The sequence below is a fragment of the Adelges cooleyi genome, unplaced genomic scaffold (assembly GCF_023614345.1).
Source record: "Adelges cooleyi isolate 19-005CV unplaced genomic scaffold, UGA_ACOO_1.1 ACOO_flye_CR_arks_rails_tigmint_CR_PRNA_9, whole genome shotgun sequence".
In the NCBI taxonomy this organism is placed as follows: Eukaryota; Metazoa; Arthropoda; class Insecta; order Hemiptera; family Adelgidae; genus Adelges; species Adelges cooleyi.
In genome coordinates, this window is record NW_026096579.1 from 5786274 (window position 1) to 5800371 (window position 14098).

General features: G+C 32.3%; 1 long non-coding RNA gene and 1 other non-coding gene across 2 annotated transcripts; one reads left to right on the forward strand and one right to left on the reverse strand.

Moving 5' to 3' along the window:
- Nucleotides 1-1453: 1453 nt before the first annotated feature.
- Nucleotides 1454-1575, reverse strand: LOC126847291 (U5 spliceosomal RNA). Its single transcript, XR_007687035.1, has one exon. It is a non-coding gene; the product is annotated as a U5 spliceosomal RNA (small nuclear RNA).
- A 942-nt stretch (nt 1576-2517) lies between these two features.
- Nucleotides 2518-4191, forward strand: LOC126847137 (uncharacterized). The gene is made up of 3 exons (XR_007686984.1): nt 2518-3238; nt 3686-3801; nt 3878-4191. It is a non-coding gene; the product is annotated as an uncharacterized LOC126847137 (long non-coding RNA).
- The last annotated feature ends 9907 nt before the right edge of the window (nt 4192-14098 follow it).

The following is a 14098-nucleotide window of genomic DNA, read 5'->3' on the forward strand; positions in this document are numbered from 1 at the left end:
GAGATCTCTTAAGCACGAGTCGACGGTAGAATCTATCTCATCTTTAATTTTTGCCATTACTTCGAGAGGCAGATGTTCTACAAGCATTTCCTCGATGTATCGCACAATTCCGGCAATTTTACCATCTTCATTCGGTCTGCAAAATTTATTATAAAACTTACCCAAGTGTCGTAAGGCGGTGTTCATATTATTTTCGGTAGAATTGATTATTAAGTCGTGGTAAGTTTTGTCGCGTGATGTATCATCGAAAAACAAGGTGCTGTAGAACCTCTTGAATTCTTCCAACGTTTCGGACACGTTATTGTCGTACGTTGTTATTGGGAATTCATTGTTAATTAACGAAAGGTTGGCCAGAACGAGCACCACCATTTCGTCGATTTTTTGGATCATTTTCCTAAATATGGTTATATATACCGCGGTTGTGGCGGGATCTCCAATGTCCTTACTCTCGAGTACTGCGCCCAAAGTGTAATGGTAACAAATTCTTAGAGTGCTGGCATACTGACAGCTGAAAAACTGATGTGCTTGACGGATTATACAACCCGCGTTTCTGACGGTGACTAGTGGGTGGTCGCGATTGCTGTCGGTTTCTAGTATATCTTTGGCGGACAAAACTTTGCCTTCTTCCATCCAAGGCACGACTATCGTGTAACCATTGAAATGCGGAACATTTTTCCAACCGGGTAAATTAAACATAATATTCAAAGCGTCCACGTGGTACGGCGTTACCGGAACTGCTGCTGATACCAAAGCGGACATGTAAAGCGTAAGAAAAATTGGAAAAAAACCACGCCCGGCTTTCATTTTTTCGTTTACGACGATCACAACGCTCTTGAAGTACATGCTTGACTAATATATCCGTTGCAGAAAAATGTACACCGGCGATTTAATAAAAGCCGAACAAAGGAAAATTGAGAGATATCAAATTCGTACTGCGGTATGTACAAACGTCGAAAATACTGTATGTGGTGAACGACGACGATGATAGACATCGGTTAAAACTATTTTTGATACGCGTCAACCGGGTTCACTACACATTATGTATTCAGATGTTGTTTTGAGCTTGAAATAAAAAAACACAAAAAATATTATTGTCTAAAGTGTATTTTTTTGTTTACAACCCGTGCGGGGCCTTCGCTGCTTTCTTTTATATTTAAATCATGAAAAAAACCTGAAATATGCGAAACAATTATTTTTGAATTTGCATTCTTTGAAATGTAATTCACAGCTTATCTAGCAATTTTTTGGACCATTCAGTTGAACATGCAAATGCACGAACTTCTAGGCCCATTAACACTTTATATTAGGATATCCAAGTACCCCAGAAAGGCTGGAATGTGTCATGTTGTAAGCACTAATCGACGGTCAGTCACTGCACTGGTCAGTAGTGCTATGACATATTGAACACAAGTATCGATGAACTTGTGTTATTTTACTGTTTTTAAGTAATACGAGCCCAACTCGAAAGTCGGGCATTAGAAAAATTATTCATCTAGACTCCTTTGAGTGCTCCCCTCCACGGAAATCTTTAGTAAAAGGCGAAAGATTTATTCGTATTGAAAGGGAACCGGAGTTCGACGATTGCCGGGCAATTATCAGTACTTATGCTCTGACAGCTGCGGTCGACCCGTTGAGTGAACTCCCCCATGACCTTGTGTCATTCGACAGGGACTGACGGCCGACAAACGTTTTTTTCCATCATTCGACTAGTCCGTGAGTCGATGAAATGCCGCAGAATTCAAACATTTTACATTTAATGAGATTTCCAGTAAACTTTACCCGAATTTCCATGGGTGCTCGTTGGGAATTTTGATGGAAACTCCCAATGGCGCCATCTACCGGCAAGATAATAGATACCGAGTCTTCGCCGCCACCGCCGCATTGACCTCCTACTTTCAGTTTTAGAATTTTTATTATTTATTGATTTACCAAAACAAAATATTTATTTGGAAAAAGCAAAGAAGCCATAAGGCCACACAAGTCCCCGAGTACCTATGACATTCTACATAATATGAACGACTGCAAGATTTCTAATGTAATATATTTTCTTTCTTAGCCTTATCTCATCAAAAAGCCGCTATAGTAAGTGAGCAGTCGGTCGCAAAGCATAGCATTGTGCACAATGTGAAAGATTTACATCTGTGACATTTATGCGTTTAAGATTGGTACTTAATTATTTTAAAGTAAAATACATAGGATTCAGATTTTAAGTGTCTGTTTACCGAGTGTAACAAAACATGACCTAATCTAATATTGACACTTATTTATACGAATAAAAATATTTACTTGTTTACCAATATTGTTCTCTAAATTATGTAGGTATTATTGAAAAAAGTTAAAACTACAAAGCTAGAACAAAGATTTAAAACCTTATTTCATACTTTTTGAACTTAATGGAATAGCGGGGTTCACTGATAATATACTCTTATCACAAAATATATTCTTTCAAATTTTAGTGTGTGATTATAATATTTTTGTTCTTGATAAATGATAATATAGGTAGTGTTATCCCGATAATATAATACTGAAGATTATAAGACCTTAAGTCATTGTGTATCAATAATTATTAATATAGTAATTTTGGTTACTCTTTAGTGTTTTGTGCTATCTCCACCATAGTCTCCTACAGAAAATATTAATGAAAGATCACCGTCAAAACGTACACTAGTAAAGTCACTTGTTCAACAAAAACTCCAGTAAAGAAGCAAGAATTATTCTAGAAAGCAATCTTCATTCAAGCTGCCAACAGTGAAAATGTTTATTGTCAAACCGTCTTACAAACCAACAACAGTTTCAATGAGTAATTTTGTCGATCACTTTTATGCTACAGAAAAACGGTTAGGATCTCCCTTAACTCTACCTAAGAGCAGAGAAATGCTTTATGAATCAAGTTCTTATGCATAACTTGCTCACTGTGTTGAATCTTTAAAGCCACAATTAAGAACAAGTTGTTTGATAGTTTGATGAGAGCATAAAATGTGCTTTGAAAATAATAACTTTTTGTGGAACTATGAACTTGGATAATAACTTCTCAGGCTAAATTTCCCTCTGCCGTCTCTTCAAGTATTACGTAGAATACATGAAAATATTATACGACAAATATGATAACACATGAGAACTGTTATCTGCAAATTACTATCTCATTCAAATTCAGCAAAATATTGTAGTGAACGAGCATGGCTGGACGTTAATTAATTCTACGACTTTTAGATAACCATGAGTATGTGTAATTATTTTGGTACGTATGTACAATATATTTAAATCGATGGTTAATTTTATAATTGTAACCCAATTCATACAACACAAAAATAATATAAGTATTTATTAAATATAATAAAAATGTTGATCGATTTTTTTTACCTATTGTACATATATGGTTCTGACATTAACGACAAATAACATTTAAATCATCCGACTATTATAATTATTATTGGCTTGATAAAAACTGAAATATATATCACAAAAATGTTAGTTTGTATTTAGTTTTTTTGTATCTTTAATATTATTTTGGTTAACTGGATAGAACAAAGTTAAATACATTTACTTTTATGCACTTGAAAACTATAAAAAATGTCCCTTATGCTAACAGTCAAATAGACTTTTAACCGCCGAATTATGTATTCAAAGTTCATAAATATTTATTACTTATAAATGTATTTACTTTTGAATTTTTTTATTTTTTCAGTTACTAACACCAAGGGATTGATACAACAACAACAAGCTTACTACTCAAAATTATTAAAATAGTTTTCATAAATATACTTGAGTTTTAGACTCGCAAGATACATTTGATTACATGAGGTGAATGTTTTATTTTTAAATAAAATATATTAAACACTACATATTTTTTATTGTTAATTACATTTTGTATTTACAGATCGATGTTTTTTTAACAAAAGACAAGCTCTGCTCAGAATAACTACTTGATACAGTCGAGAGATATGCGTACGACAAGCCTGACCGAGATGTTAATTTTTATTTTTTTGTTAGTTATTTAGATTGAAATGACTAAAATTATGTAATATATACATAACATAATAATATCAATGGCATAGTGCACAAGTGTGTTGAATGATTTTTTTTTTTGTTATAATTTTAAACATTATTATGTATTAATTGAAGAACTTATAGATGGTTCTCTAGCAGCAGTAAATTTTAGTCAGGCTATTATAGGTAATATATATACAAATAATAATGTTTAATTAGTATTTTAAAATGATTTTTCTTCTAAAACAATTATTTTTCGCTATGATATATTTGACAAGTATTTTTTAAGCAGATAATTTTATACTTATTATGATTATAATTTAAAACTAGAATATATTTTGTGTGGAAAATTTAATATTTAATTATACCGTATACGTATTTTTTTTTACCATTACAATATTATTACATGTGAATTTCTCAATCCAAATTGTTGTTTTCTTTATCTTTACTAAATATAAAAAGTATCAGTTATAAAAAATAGTTAAAACAAAACAAATGTTCAATTATAGTTTATATTAATTTAAAATTGGTAGATATTTTATCCGACTGTTGCAACAGTGTGCAGGTTTCGTTTACTCGCACACGTATCAAGTATGTTGTTATCAGTAATAGTGCTATAAGCTTTTGGGAAAAATGATGTATCTATATAATATTATTATGCCAATAAATGTTCATAATTAATTTTAAAAAAATGAGTATAAGTTATAGATATAAAAGTTGAAGCAACATATGACAATAAGCATGTATATTATATATATTATTTTTTCAGTTTTACACTAGCACACAATTATTTTAAAGACTAGTTTTGGTTCTTACCGTTATTAAGAAAATCCAACTACTTTACATAATTTAGAAAACTAAAAAAATTAGAAAAACTAGAAAAGATAGAAAAACTTTAAAAACTAGAAAAACTAGAAAATATAGAAAAGTTTTTATAGTTTTTATTGTTTTTATAGTTTTTCTAAAAAAGATAGAAAACATTTTTAAATAGGAAGAATAAACTAGGTTTACCCATGGTATGTCCAACACAAAAACACACTAATATCTACATTAATTCTATATTTTTGCACTAATTCCGCTCAAACCTAGACCAAACTCAAGAGAATTTTGTCAGCAATCAGAATATCCGGTCAAATTGCCCATTTTTATGATTTAAACTTTCAAAATTTACAAACAACCAAAACTTCGATCTAGCTCAAAGTTTTCAAAAATCTGAATTTTTTTCCAAAAATACCACACCAATAGGGCTGTACCGTGACTTAAAAGATTCACAAATGTCTCAGGTTGCCTTTTTACCCATATATATGTGTTAATTGTACAAATATGTTTACACAGCAAGAATAAACTAGGTTACCCAAGTTATGTCTAACACAAACAACACAGTAATACCTACTAAAATTCTAAATTTTGGCACTAAATCCGCTCAAACCTAGATCAAATTTTAGAGAATTTTGCCTGCAATCAGAATATCTGGTAAAAATGCCCATTTGTGTGATTTAAATTGTCAAAATTTACAAAATACCAAAATTTCGACTTAAATCAAAAATTTAAAAAAACTGAATTTTTTTTCTAAAATTCCACACCAATAGGGCCGTACCATGAAGAACCATGGTTGTGGTTACCTAGCTTACCAAAAATTTGGTTACCAAGGTTACCACGGTATTGATTATCGATGTTACCAAAGTTGTGGTTACCTAGGTTACCACAGTTGTGGTTACCGTGGTTACCATTGTTGTGGTAACCGAGTTTACCACGGTTGTGGTTACTAGGTTTACCACGGTTGAGGTTACCGAGTTTACCATTGTTGTGGTTACTAAGGTTACCACGGTAATGGTTACTTAGGTTACCAAAAGTTTTGTTACCTAGGTTACCACGGTTGTGGTAGCCGAGATTACCATTGTTGTGGTTACCAAGGTTACCACGGTATTGGTTACCTAGGTTACCACGGTATTGGTTACCTAGGTTACCACGGTATTGGGTACCTAGGTTACCACGGTATTGGTTGCCTAGGTTACCGCGGTATTGGTTACCTAGGTTACCAAAAGTTTTGTTACCTAGGTTACCACGGTTGTGGTAACCGAGATTACCATTGTTGTGGTTACCAAGGTTACCACGGTATTGGTTGCCTAGGTTACCGCGGTATTGGTTACCTAGGTTACCACGATTATAGTTATTAAGTTTACCAAAAAGATGATAACATAGGTTACCACGGTTTTGGTTACTATGGTTACCATGGTTGTGGTTACTAAGGTTACCACAAATATGATTACATAGGTTACTACAGTTGTTGTTACCTAGGTTACCGCGGTATTGGTTACCTAGGTTACCACGATTATAGTTATTAAGGTTACCAAAAAGGTGATAACATAGGTTACCACGGTTTTGTTTACTATGGTTACCATGGTTGTGGTTACTAAGGTTACCACAAATATGATTACATAGGTTACCACAGTTGTGATTACCTAGGTTACCACAGTTATGGTTACCTAGGTTACCACAATTATGGTTATTAAGGTTACCACAGTTTTTGTTACCTAGGTTACCATGTTTTTGGTTACTAAGGTTACCACAAAGATGATAACATAGGTTACCACGGTTTTTGTTACCATGGTTACCACGGTTGTGGTTACCGAGGTTACCATTGTTGTGGTTACTAAGGTTACCACAGTTATGGTTACTTAGGTTACCAAAAGTTTGGTTACCTAGGTTACCACGGTTGTGGTAACCGGGATTACCATTGTTGTGGTTACTTAGGTTACTACGGTTATGGTTACCAAGGTTACCACGGTTATGGAGACTAAGGTTACCACAGTTTTGATTACCTAGGTTACCATGTTTGTGGTTGTTAAGGTTTTCAAAAATATGATTACATAGGTTACCACAGTTGTGATTACCTAGGTTACCACAGTTGTTGTTACCTAGGTTACCAGAAGTTTGTTTACCAAGGTTACCACGGTTATGGTTACTAAGGTTACCACGTTAATGGTTACTAAGGTTACCATGGTTGTGGTTACCGGGTTACCACCGTTGTTGTTACCTAGGTTACCAAGGTTGTGGTTACTAAGGTTACCATGGTTGTGGTTACCGGGTTAACCCTAAACCCTTATTTTGGGGGGCTTTGAAAATGTCAAACCCCCCCCCATTCGGAGCCAAACAAAGGTTAGGTAGTCTGACGCGGTGAGCTGATAGCGCCGGATGTGTTGTTTAATTTGATACTACACTCGACCCAATCGGCGTCACACTATGCCTATAACATAATTTGTGTAAAAAAAATTTATATTCCACAATATGTGCGTATTTCTCGACATTTCTCGTTACAACTTTTTACCTGGTAACTCGATCGCTCCATAAATCGGTATCAACTATAATAACACCAAGTGGAAAAGTCATAAGACCAACAGTTCACGCTTAATTTGACATTTAAAAAGTATTATTAATGACGCGCCGATTAATTCGAATGGATTAACGAAATTCTCACTGTCCCTCGGACATGCGGCGGACAATTGTCAATGGTCGTAATGTCAATGTTTGACGTCTAATTGATCGTCCCAAACCATCCGCTGAAATGTTTATGAATCGAAATTCAGTTCATTTGTTTGTAAAACTTCTCTAGTTTACGTTTTCCGGAATATTGTAGGCGATCGGCTGTGGCGAACAACAGTAAACTTTGTTATGGTGCGGTTTAAACAGCTTGATAAGCATAAGTCATCATACGTTATTTTTTTATAAGTTTAAAAAAAAAAACAGTAATAATGTTTTAAGTATAGGTGGTATTCATACCAGTACTAGTGAATAATACTTTGCAGAAGTGCGTTTATCGTATTTAATACAACGAAAAATAATCGACATCGGTACGGTTACTAGTAGCTACTGACATTTTGGAATTTAAGCTCATAATACTAATACAATATGTTCGTATTCAAATCGTGTAAATTTATAATTTGCTTCATCATACAAGCAATTAGCATGTTCAATTATGAGTTCGAACGTGTAAGCGGTAATCACTTAGACATTATCAGAGACGAACTGACCAGAGTAGAAACCTACTATACCGGTTACCCTTTAAAAACGATTAGCGAGAAAGAAACTCTTTCGGCCGATTCGATGAATCAAGCAATTACGGCCAAGCTCCGTGAACTTATTTGTGGATTCCTTTTTATCGTCCAACAGCATATGCGCACAGTCCGAAATTTATATATGAAGGATTACAAGACTATAGAACCTAACGCGCCACTCGATGTCGTATACTTCAAGGGTGAAACCATTATGATGATCAACGCGATGCTTATCGAAAATTATTGGCAAATTAACGAACTGTCGTTAGTCAGATTTTACGCCCTTGCGTCGAAAGTCTACTTCAGAAACACAAAGGTCAAAGGTTCCGCCTGTAAGGTCGACATTTTACGTCTGCACGATTTTGTCTACGATGAACTAACGAACTATTTGCAATCCAGTTGCGACGAAAGAAACGCATTTAATTTCTATTATGCGGAAAAACGGGTGTTGGCAAAAAACCCAATTTTTCCAATGAACACCCAACACGAAGACGGTGTAATGGATGCGATTGCGCTGAAGCAAAATAAAACACAGCTACACGATTTAATAAACAACATTAATGCGTCGCGCAGAAAGGCTAAAACATACATCGGCAACCGGTTTTATAAGTCTTCGATATATTTTTCCAAAAAAAAAGCAAAAACTAATGAAAATTGGTTTTGTGATCCTGATGTTCTGGATTACTTTCCAAAAATCAATCGGTACATTGCCTGCGAAACGATAACCGAATTGACTCGAAAGGCGATCACGCCGAACTTGAGCGGAATAATCGGCGTGGGTAATCATCAACGCGCGATAATTGATGTACTGAAAATTATAATTTTGCGAATACAATGGAGGTTTGTGTTAGTTTTAAACGGAGTACTTAAGGTTAAGTTCATTATCAGGGAAGTTGATTTGAAACAGCGTACTGACCAATTTGTCGGTACATTAACACGAGTAATGCACGGGATGGCTTTGGAGGACGACACTCTTTCGTTGAATTATGTGAGTTCTATTAAATGTGACGAATTTTTAAACGTCAACAAACGCGATAAACAAAGTAATAATATTATAAATAGTATTAAACACGATGTCGGAGCACTGTCGGAAGCGTATGGATATCCGTTTGTAGACGAAGTTGTGGATGTAGATTTTCTCGAAAATGCCGAAACTATGTTAGAAGACATCCACGATTATTTAATACATTTCAAATCTAAAGTTTCGGCACAATTAGGAGATCGGCCCCAGTTGCAATACATTCAATCGTTTGCGAATATGGCAAACCGCTATACCAAAAATATCGAAGAATACCAAAAAAAATGCAATATCCCAAAACCAGATTTTTAGGTATTCGAATATCTATTTCAGTTCTGTTGTAATTTTTTTTTTTTTTTAATAATAATGTTTACCGTAGCAATATTCAAATAATCAGTAAATCGAATTTAATGTACCTATTAATGTAAGTTAATAATATTATATTCAGTGTCTTTCTTAAGTGATTAAATAAATCAATTAATTAGAAACATTATTGGGAATTATCTAAAAAAATTATATAAATCCATTTTTTTAACTAACTTTTATCTAGATAAATAAAACAGTTGTCTTAGGCTATTAATCTAGATAGAAATTGATATTATAATAGTATAGAATCGGTGATGCGAAAACCACACTTGTCACGTAAAAAGAAATATCTACAAGTGTAGTTTTTTTTAAATCAGTGAATCATGAAATATGACAATTGTTGATTTAATACATTTTTATATGTTGTCTATATATTTTGTGTTATATGGGATTATCATTCTCATTCTCAACCTCGACCTCTACCTCATCCTTGACCTCATCCTCATTCCCATTTCCACCCTCATCCTTATAACCACCCCCCCCAACTCCATTTCCACCCCATCCTTTATCTCTAATTCTCACCCCCCAACTTTCACCCCTTACTCTCACCCCCTATCTTTTGACCCATATTTCTCACCCCCTATCTCTTATATCTTATCTCTCTTATCTTATCAGATAAATCAGCTGTTATTTTTCGTTATGATAACCGGTGTCGGTGTCCATTTTTTCCGATTTTGCTCCAGAGTAAAAACCATATATCTTATCTCTTATCTCATATCTCTCTTGTATTATCAGATAAATCAGCTGTTATTTTTTGTTATAATAAGCGGTGTCGATTTTCCGTGTAGCGAAGACATAAAAATATCAAAAGTAAAAAATAATTTTATTACAAGAACAATTTACCAACCAGTTGAAGCATATTTTATCTAAAATGTCAATTACTTTGAAAACAACCGAAAATTAACTAAAATTTTAAATAATGTTAAACACCTTTAATTTTTGACTAAAAAAAAAAGCGTGGGCCCTATTCAACAAAATCCCTTATAAATTTATCAGATAATGTTTTATATTGTAAGTTCTTTTGTAATTTAAATTAAGATTAATATACGTGTGTGACACATACATTTCATAATACTTAACTGAATGAATCGGGACCAGAAATGTCGCTGTACGAATGAACGAGGGTTATAACGCTACAACGCACATGGCATTTCGCCTAAAAACGCGATATTAAAATAATACTGAACGAGTCGGGTTAACATGAAAATTCAATGTGAAACCAGAAAAGAAATCAAATCAACAATAACACCCAAAAGGGGAATACTCTTTAGGCAAAGTACCACCGATAAATGTTGATTAACCAAAAAAATATCATAAACCGTGTCCCCTAAAAGGGGTGGGAACTTTTTCTTTATTTCACTTTTCGAGTAAACTTTTAGGACTAAGGTCTGAAAACTAGTGATAATATGACTGATTAAAAAACCAATTGGGTGGCTGTGTCTATAGCAGTCATTGGTATTTTTTTGTGTTAACATTTTAATTTGGTGCACTGAATAGGTGGGTAAATTAAAATGTACGACATAGATATTTGCTATAACTTCAGTAAATATACAATACTACCGTGCAAGAAAATAGTTTAAAAATAACAGTTTTTCTTCTACTAGTACAAAATAATATGCCTACTTGTTTGTAGGCTCTGTATATTAATATTTTAACATTTTGTTTTTTATGGTTCGAAAAATCAGGAATATTTGAAATATTAGACAATTATTTTATACAAAGCCAACAAAAATGTTGTTTTGCTATCGAAATATTTAACCAGCTCTGCTGTTATTTAGAAACATGAACGTTGTGTTATTTTACAAATAACTTTGCCTTTTGCGTCATACTTTAATAAATCTGTTTCTATATAATTTGAATAATATTTGTTCAATAATGTACATATATCAATTTAGATGTTATTCGACACATTATGGTTTCCAAAATAATTAATTGTAAACGTTTTTAAAAGTATTTGTTATTCTTAAACTATGGGATAATTTAGGAACACGATAAATTTCTAGTTGGAAGAACTAAATAAATAATTGACCCAAGTCCTAACTAAATGTTAACGGGAAAAACTTTTTATTTGGTTATTTTAACTAAAAATTAATTTTACACCTTAATCCTTGTAATAATTATATTTCAGTTGGACCAAGTTTTTATTAAGTCAGTACAACATTTACTTATTTACTTAAATTTATAGTTTTTTTAAAAGAAACCTTTTAATCAATGTTTTTCTGACTTTAGGTTGCTTATAATAATATATTGGTTCAAAAAGTATTAGGAATAAATGAAATATAGGAAAATTATTTCATACTAACCAAAACTGTTTTTTGCTAACGAAATATTTATTCCGGCTCTAGTGTTTTTTAGAAACATGAACAGCCTGTTATTTTACAAATAACATTGCCTTTTACGTCATACTTTAATAAATCTGTTTCTACATAGTTTGAATAATATTTGTTCAATAATGTACATTTTATCAATTTAAATGTTATTCGGCACAAAATGGTTTCCAAAATAATTAATTGTAAATGTTTTAAAAACATTGATTCTACTTAAACTATGGGATAATATAAGGGATAACACGTTAAATTTTTAGTTGGAAGAACAATTATTGGCCCTAGTCCCAACTAAATGTTTACAGGAAAAACTTTTTATTTATTTATTTTAACGAATAATTCATTTTACCCCTTAGTCCCTGCAATATCCAAATTTTATTTGGACTAAGTTTTTATTAAGTCAGTACAACAAGAAATGTTTTATAACCTTATATTGACCATAGTCTTAGTTGGAACAACTTTGTATTTTTGGAGCAGTTACTTAATTATTTAAATTTATAGGTAGCACAAGGTACTCTTTTTGCCCAATATATTTTGTTATTTGAACGGGTTTTATAAGAACCTTATTCAATAATGATTATCTGACTTGAGGCTCTGTATATTAATATTTTAACATTTTGTTTTTTTTTGGTTCGAAAAATATCAGGAATAATTGAAATATTGGACAATTATTTTATACAAAGCCAACAAATTTTTTTTTTTGTAAAAAACATGATAGATATCCACATCGTTTTGAAAATTTGTTAGCAACTGAATTAAACATTTTGAACTCGAATAATTAGTATCAATTATAAAAAAAATTTAAAACGTTTATAATCAATAAATAAATATAAAAGTACATATTATTGTAGTACAATGATATTTATTCTTATTTAAGTTTCACTTTTATCCATTTTATTATTCGTTAAACAATTATTAAAATATAAATAAAACCATTGATGAAAATATTATAAATGCTTAACTCTGCCAAGCCGCTAGTAAGCAATTAAAGCATCTGATATTTCATCTGTCTGATCTATTTGATTTGCTGAACATTTTGTTTGGTCAATAACCAAATTTGAATTATCACTTTTAAAGTCATTAAAATTGTAATTTAGGACGGGGTAAAGTGCGGTACAGTAATGCGCACAGATAAAAATAATACTACTATCCACTCTTCGTGCAACAATTTTAAGAAAAATGAGCGCCTTATTCTTAAGTTCTCATATAAAATCGATAAATTTTTTTAAGTTTGAGTATTAGGTTATCTGGTCTAACTTGCTCTTGGACAACACTAATTTTTCAATTTAGTAAGGAAATTTGTAAATTATTACTAATTATAACTACAAATTTTACACGATTAAAAAAAAACATTTTTTCGTTTTTGGATTCACTCTGATGCTTTCCATATTTATGTGAATGTAAATGCATTCATTTTTTAAAAAAAATTTTCCAACAATATCATCAACTCATGTATTTAATTCTCAGGAAATGGCTGCCAATGTTCGCTAGGTAAAATACACAGCCGCCCATTATTGAAAGCTGCAATTTCGTGATTAACACACATTGTCGATACGCCCATTTCTTAAATCATGAAAATAATGTTATTATTTTAACACGTTTTTATTAACTCGTATTCTTCTCTGTTCGGTAAAAATGTTTGCAATCAAATTTAAACAATCTTGCCGATGAGCTAGAGACTTGAAACTTTAAACATAGCACATAACTGGACAACAACGCAATTTTATCTGTGTTATTAACTTATGAAATGAATAGTGCATTATTGACAATTGCCACGATGTTTAAGGAGACAGCCACTCGACGCAAGCGACTCCTAGAAAAGGAGAAACAAAAACGACAAGAGAAGCTTCAACAGCAGTCGGAAACAGGTAAGTCTTCAAGATTAGTCAAACTACGTAAAGGAGCCGAAGAAGTGATGATGGGAAGAATGCGACAAATAGAACCTCTAGCACGATAACTAAGATAAAGTGTCCATATAAAAAAAAACACTTTTGACATAGATCTAGAACAGTGATGAGAAGTCTAGTAAAATTGACATCGATAAGTGGTATGTGAGTCAGCACCTTTTTACCAGTTACAGTTATAGTCTTGAAGTTACATTGTGTACTTAAATTTATATACATTTATTACCGACCACCCTAAAGATATATAACTTTGGTTCCCGTCCGTATTTTAATCATATATATGCTACATCTTATAACATTGTTCTCATTCCAATTTTACTTTTAACCCTCGACAAATAATACTCATTTAATCAATATATAGATCATGTTTGTGTGTTTCTGAAATACAATGTTAAAGCATTATTTTTCTAGCTACATTTAAATTTAGTCGTAGAAACAGATGTT